This window comes from Vombatus ursinus, unplaced genomic scaffold, assembly GCF_900497805.2.
Source record: "Vombatus ursinus unplaced genomic scaffold, bare-nosed wombat genome assembly UNPS02014808.1, whole genome shotgun sequence".
Taxonomy (NCBI): Eukaryota; Metazoa; Chordata; class Mammalia; order Diprotodontia; family Vombatidae; genus Vombatus; species Vombatus ursinus.
In genome coordinates this window covers 3,630,067-3,636,066 of record NW_020954586.1, presented here as the reverse complement: position 1 = coordinate 3,636,066, position 6,000 = coordinate 3,630,067, and positions in this window count along the sequence as shown.

Genomic DNA, 6,000 nt, shown 5'->3' with positions numbered 1-6,000 from the left:
AAGGGGTGGGGCGTGCCCAAAATGCCTATTTAATGCCGATTCCCCAACAGGCCCCTTCCCCAAAGCATTCAGAGTCGGGGAGGGACAGTTCCTGAGTGAGGGTAGCAGGCACCCTCCATCTCTTGTGACCCAGATGAGCGGTCCTGGCCTCAACAGGAGGTGGTAGTGAAACCTCAGGGAGATACTTTCTCCTTTCGCCCCGGAGGGGTAGAGGTGGGGGCGGGGGAGGCGATTGGGGGAGCCCATGGTACACACAGGCTGTAGCTGTGACTGAATCTCCCTTGGAGAATCCAGTCTGGGGTTCTCTGGGACCAAAATGGCTTCGGGACGACACCTAACATTGGGTTAAATAGACTCCATAGGGAATGAGGGAATGAAGGTGGCAGGGAATTCTCCCTCCCACCACAGCCAGACCTCTTCAGGGAGAAGCATTCACATTTCATTGTCCTAAACAAACAAACAAACAAAAGATTAACAAGGGGGTGATAAGGTCAGGTCTCTGTTGGGAACCTTGATCACCAGCTGATAACCAGAGCCAATCTTTAAATTCCTGGCAAGGAATCATGCTGGGGTAGAGAGAAAATAGAGGTACCCCTTGCTGACGCCAAACCAGGGAGAAGCAAGCCCTGCTGAGAGTGTCTGAGAATGGGGCCGGAGGGCGCCAGGCTTCTAGCTTTGAGACTGACAGCCCTGGGCTAGCATGGGTGGTGGTGGGGAAACCTCTCTGCCCACTCACTCCCTTTGGGGTCTTTTCTGTAGGACTGGCTCCTGGGGGTGAGGAAAGAAAGGCATCCCTTCTGCCCCACCAAGTTTACCGCATTTCAGTGCCGTCAAGATTGTCACTCTCGGGGCAGCTAGGTGGCGCAGTGGATAGAGCACCGGCCCTGGAGTCAAGAGGACCTGAGTTCAAATCTGGTCTCAGACCAGACACTTGACACTTACTAGCTGTGTGACCTTGAGCAAGTCACTTAATCCCTTGCCAAAAAAAAAAAAAAAAGATTGTCACTCTCAAGAATGAGAGAAAAATGGAGAGGCTCTGCTTGGCTCCTACTCACATGTCTCACTTGGACAGAGGTGCCCAGCAATGGGCAGAGTCTTCTACGTGCCCCCTCTCTCTGCCACTTAGGACCTCTAGGACCGTGGATGTCGGTTTCCTCCTCTATCTCACCAGAGGGCTGGATTAGATGAGCATGGGTGCTCCTTCCTCTCACCGTGTGATCCTTTGAAAACCTTTGAGAAATTCTCACTGTGGAATTTGAGTCGTTTCGAGTAGAACCAAAGTTACAGGTTTTGTTTTCGGCTGCTCTTTACCTGGTTTTAAGGCTTCCAAAATTCCTGCCGCTAGGCTGGTTTGATCATGACGCCCCGGGTCACTGGCTATCACCAAGGGGTGTGTGTGGTTCCTTTCCTGATAGAGCCTTCTTACCGCTCACTCCCTCCGTCCCTCGGTACTAGGCTGTTCTCAGCCTGAAATCCTTACCATCATCTCTTGGAATCCCTGGCTTCCCTTAAGATTCAGCGTGGAAGGGAAGAGACTGGAGGTGCCCCGTAAAGCCAACCAAGGAGAAGCCTTGGGAGAATATGGGAGTCAGTCTCCTGTCTCTGGGTAATAACAACTCACATGCAGACCTACTTTAAGGTTTGCCAGGAACTCGACACAGACAATCTCATTAGAGCCTCCTGTGAGGTGGTTGCTATTATCAACCCTGTGTGACTCGTCCAGGGTCACATAGCTGCTATCTGAGGCGAGTTTAGAACTCATGTCTTCTAGCAGGCTTGGCTCTGTTTGCTACACACTCACCACTCAGACCACACTTTCTTTTCTGGGCTTCCCTCCTCAGCCTTTCCGTTAATATGTCATTTCAACTCTCTGGGCCTCAGTTTCCTTCTCTGCAAAGTAATACTAGCTTGCCTTTAACAAGGGTATAAGACACTTTCTGAAGTGCCTTCCACACATTCCCCTTGTCAGGTATGCTATCCTGGGGGTTCCTCCACATATGAAGTGGACAAGATGGTCACCGGGGTCCCTTCCGACTTTGTGATTTCATCTTCATCCTCTAAGGAAGGTGCTACAAGTATTATGCTTAACTTACAAAGAGGAAAACCGAGGCTTAGAAAAGGCTTGTCTATGGTCATCTGGCTGGTTACGTGGCAGAGCCAGACTTGACACTTTAAGCTTGGGTGCTATCCACTATCTCGCACTACCCATCTACCAGGGGTGGCTGGACCAGCTTTAACGGTCTAGAAAGTTACAACGCTCAGCCTTGGTCTCTGCCCTTCCACCTCTAAGATTCTAAGACCCTACAACCAGAAACCTTTCCCAGCTCTGGGAAATTCTCTACTTGGGAATGTGATGTGCCTGTATGCACCCCAATGGCAACGAGGACAGAGCGTGAGCTCTTCCAGTGTGAATGATTTGGAACAAAACCATGCAATTATTTCATCTGAAATGTCACTGTGACCATCGCCTTTTGTCATGGCAGGGTCACTGCCAGGGCTTCCGGTATAATGAGGGGAAGGAGAGGAGGAGGGATGTGAAATCGATTTCCTTCTGATTTATCTCTTTATGTAAGAGGCCGATTATCCGTCACGACGGGCTAGGGTTGCCATGGCTACTGGTCTAATTCATTAGCATTCTACGGCCTTGTAACATCAGCTTAATTGTCCGTAATAAATGCTTGTTTAACTGAATTCTTCACGTAATGAAACAGACCATTCATTTGTATTTAATGCTGCTGTTCTGCCTAGGCTGCATTACACATAGTAGGTGCCTGATATGTTTGTGGACTAGATGAACAAGACTTTTCTTCCTGCCTTCATACTTACAAAAGGCTGGACATCTCAAAGGCACTAGTAGCAATGGTTTCTAGCACATCTGATCTTTTAATTTTGCTCATATACTTAAAAAATAAACATTTATTGCTCAGTTGCTTCCTATGTCCAAAGCAGGATGTCATGTTCGATCCAAGAAACAGTTACTAGCTTCTGGGGATCCAGATAAAGACAAAAATGAAAACCCAGCTCCTTCCCACAAGGGCTCACATTCTCATGAGGGAGAGAGAAGATGTAAATGCAAGGTAACAGATGAGTGATCAAGGAGGGCTGGGCGGCATGGAGGGAACAGCTGGTCTGGGTCTGGAAGGAACCTAGGGATGTTAAGACGTGGAAGGGAGAAGGGGGTTGATTCCAACACTCTCGTATGTGCTTATTCCTACGAAATCTATTCCTCTCCATTTCCAATTTTCCATCAGTGGTTGATGATCTCCTCTCAACCTTATTTCAGATTTCTTTTCCTTGCGATCTTTTCCCCAACATTGGTATTTTCCTCAGATTATGGCAGAATGAAGAGGCAAATCTCACCTAACCAATGGTCTTCCCGGCTGGACACAGATCATGAGCTCAGACGGTCTGAAGCCGCCAAGCTTTCTCAGCGCGAAATGAAAGGATGAATTTGTTCACCATCATTTGACCGTGGGGTTGCTTCATGAGGCTGCTCCTGGGACTTCTACGGGAGGAATGTTAGTGGTTCTTGCTGAAGGGACAGGTCCGATGGAAGCATCTACTCTGATGTTGACGATAAAGAAAGGATCCCGGAGTTTTTCATGGAAGCAAAATCGATGCCCTTCTGTAAAAGAAAGGCTAATAAATTAATTGTGACACTGTGATACATGAATATGACGGGATATTGCTGTGCCATAAGAAACGATGAACAGGAAGAATGCAGAAGAACGTGGAAGGCTTATATGAACTGATGCAAAGTGAGGAACCAGGAAAACAATACACACAGTAACTACTGACTCCCTGGGCCTGGAGTCAGGAAGACTCATCTTGAGTTCAGATCTGGCCTCAGATGCTTCCTAGCTGTGTGACCCTGGACAGTCACTTAACTCTGTTTGCCTCAGTTTCCTCATCTGTAAAATGGGCTGGAGAAGGAAATGGCAAACCACTTTAGTATCTTTGCCAAGAAAACTCCAGGGGCAGCTAGGTGGCCCAGTGGGTAGAGCACTGGCCCTGAGGTCAGGAGGACCCAAGTTCAAATCCGGCCTCAGACACATAACACTTAGTAGCTGTGTGACCCTTGGCAAGTCACTTAACCTCATTGCCTAACCAAAAAAAAAAAAAAAAAAAAAGAAAAAAGAAAACTCCAAATGGGGTCATGCAGAGTCAGACATGACTGAAATGACTGGATAACAATGTAAATGGAGAGAATATTTAAAAAAAAAATGATCAAAACTAAAAACTGTGAAATTAAATGGCCAAGCTTTATTCCACAGAAGAAACACAAGAAGGCACCTGCCCATACTTCTGTGCAGAGATGGGGGCTATGGGGGTGAAATTCGGCACAGTTTAGTTTCTTGGTTATTTTGTTGAATCGTTTCCCCTTCTCCCTCTCTCACTCCCCCCTCCTTTTTTTTGTTGTTGAGGCAATCAGGGTTAAGTGACTTGTCCAGGGTCACACAGCTAGTATCAAGTGTCTGAGGCCGGATTTGAACTCAGGTCCTCCTGACTCCAGGGCCGGAACTCTATCCACTGTGCCACCTAGCTGCCACTTTTTTTTTTATTGGTGCTTCAGCCCCCTTTTATAAAATTCTTTATCATATGGGAGAGATGTCTGGGAGGGGGCTACATAAGGAAATGTAAAAATATTAATAGGTCACGTTGATATTGTGCTTTAAGACCTGCAAAGCCCTTTACAGAAATTCTCATTTGAACCTCATAGCAAGCCTGAGAGTTACTATTATACCCATTTCACAGAAGATCAAACTGTTTTAGAGAAGTGATATGCTCGAGGTTACCCCGCTGTGGTATGTGGGGTGGTATTTGAACTCATCTTCCTGCCCTCAAGCCCAGTGCTCTATCTACAAGCCCACCTAACTACCCTATTTATTTTCTCTGGTCCTGAAAAGTAGAATTTAAGCCCCCATTTTCAAAGACAGAATATTGGGGGTGGGGTAGATGCTATTTAAAATGCTGTGCTAGGCTAGAGACAGAATTCTGGTCCAGAAAGTAAGAATGGACCTTTGTAGCAACTCAGGGAGTAAATCAATTCTGGTAGGTCAATATGAAAAGTTGCAAGAGAAATAGGATTTGTAATGATACAAAAGGTAGTAAGAATAAACGGGTTTTAAAAAAACACGAATATCCTACTTCCCTTGGCCTCTCAGTTCTGAATGGTGACTGTGAGTGGCTTTTGGTTTATGGACATGTCCTATGTGATAACACCGTCTGAAGGGCAAGTGGGTTAAGGGTCTGAACAGGAAGGACACTGATAATGAGCGGCTGAGGAAATGAGATCAACTCTTACAAAAATCATCCGATATGGAGGAAATGAGGCTTTTAGAAAGAAGAGGTCCCAATGAAATTAGCTTGCCAGCTGAGCCAAGTTTGCAGTCTCCTTTGGGGCCAATAGGAACCTCTGGAAGCAGACCCAACACCATCCCCCGATGTCGGACAGATGAATCATACGCACAGCCAGTCTCGCCAGGATCTGCCTTAAGACAGATGAGCCAGGTGCCGGGCGTAGCAGCTTTCACAAGAAGACACACGTGGAATGTTTCTAAGGCCTAGAAAATGCCCAAAGTAGCGCCTGTTTGTCACGCTCACTTCTCCACACATTGTGCCAAAGCACTGGGACTGAAGCTGTCCCTGGTTTCCTCCTCTGTGCCCACGAATGCCACTCCCCAGCTCTTTCTTCTTCTTCTACTTCTGGGTAGCTGCACCCTCAGTGGGTACCACAAGCCTTGCTTAAGTGACAAATATTTAAACAATGGCTGAACCCAAATGAATCGGACAGTGTAACCCTGAGGCCCAGCTTCGGGCCTGACCAGCAAGGCCTCCCAAAGGCTAAGGGTGTAAAGGCCAAGCTATTGCACCAACCCTCCTTCCCCAGAACGAGGCTGGCCCCCACAAGCAGAGGCTACTGGCTGGTGCTGGCTGCTGAGACCCTTCCTTCCCCTTACCGAACAGACCATTCAGCCCAGGCAAAACTTCTCCTCGAAC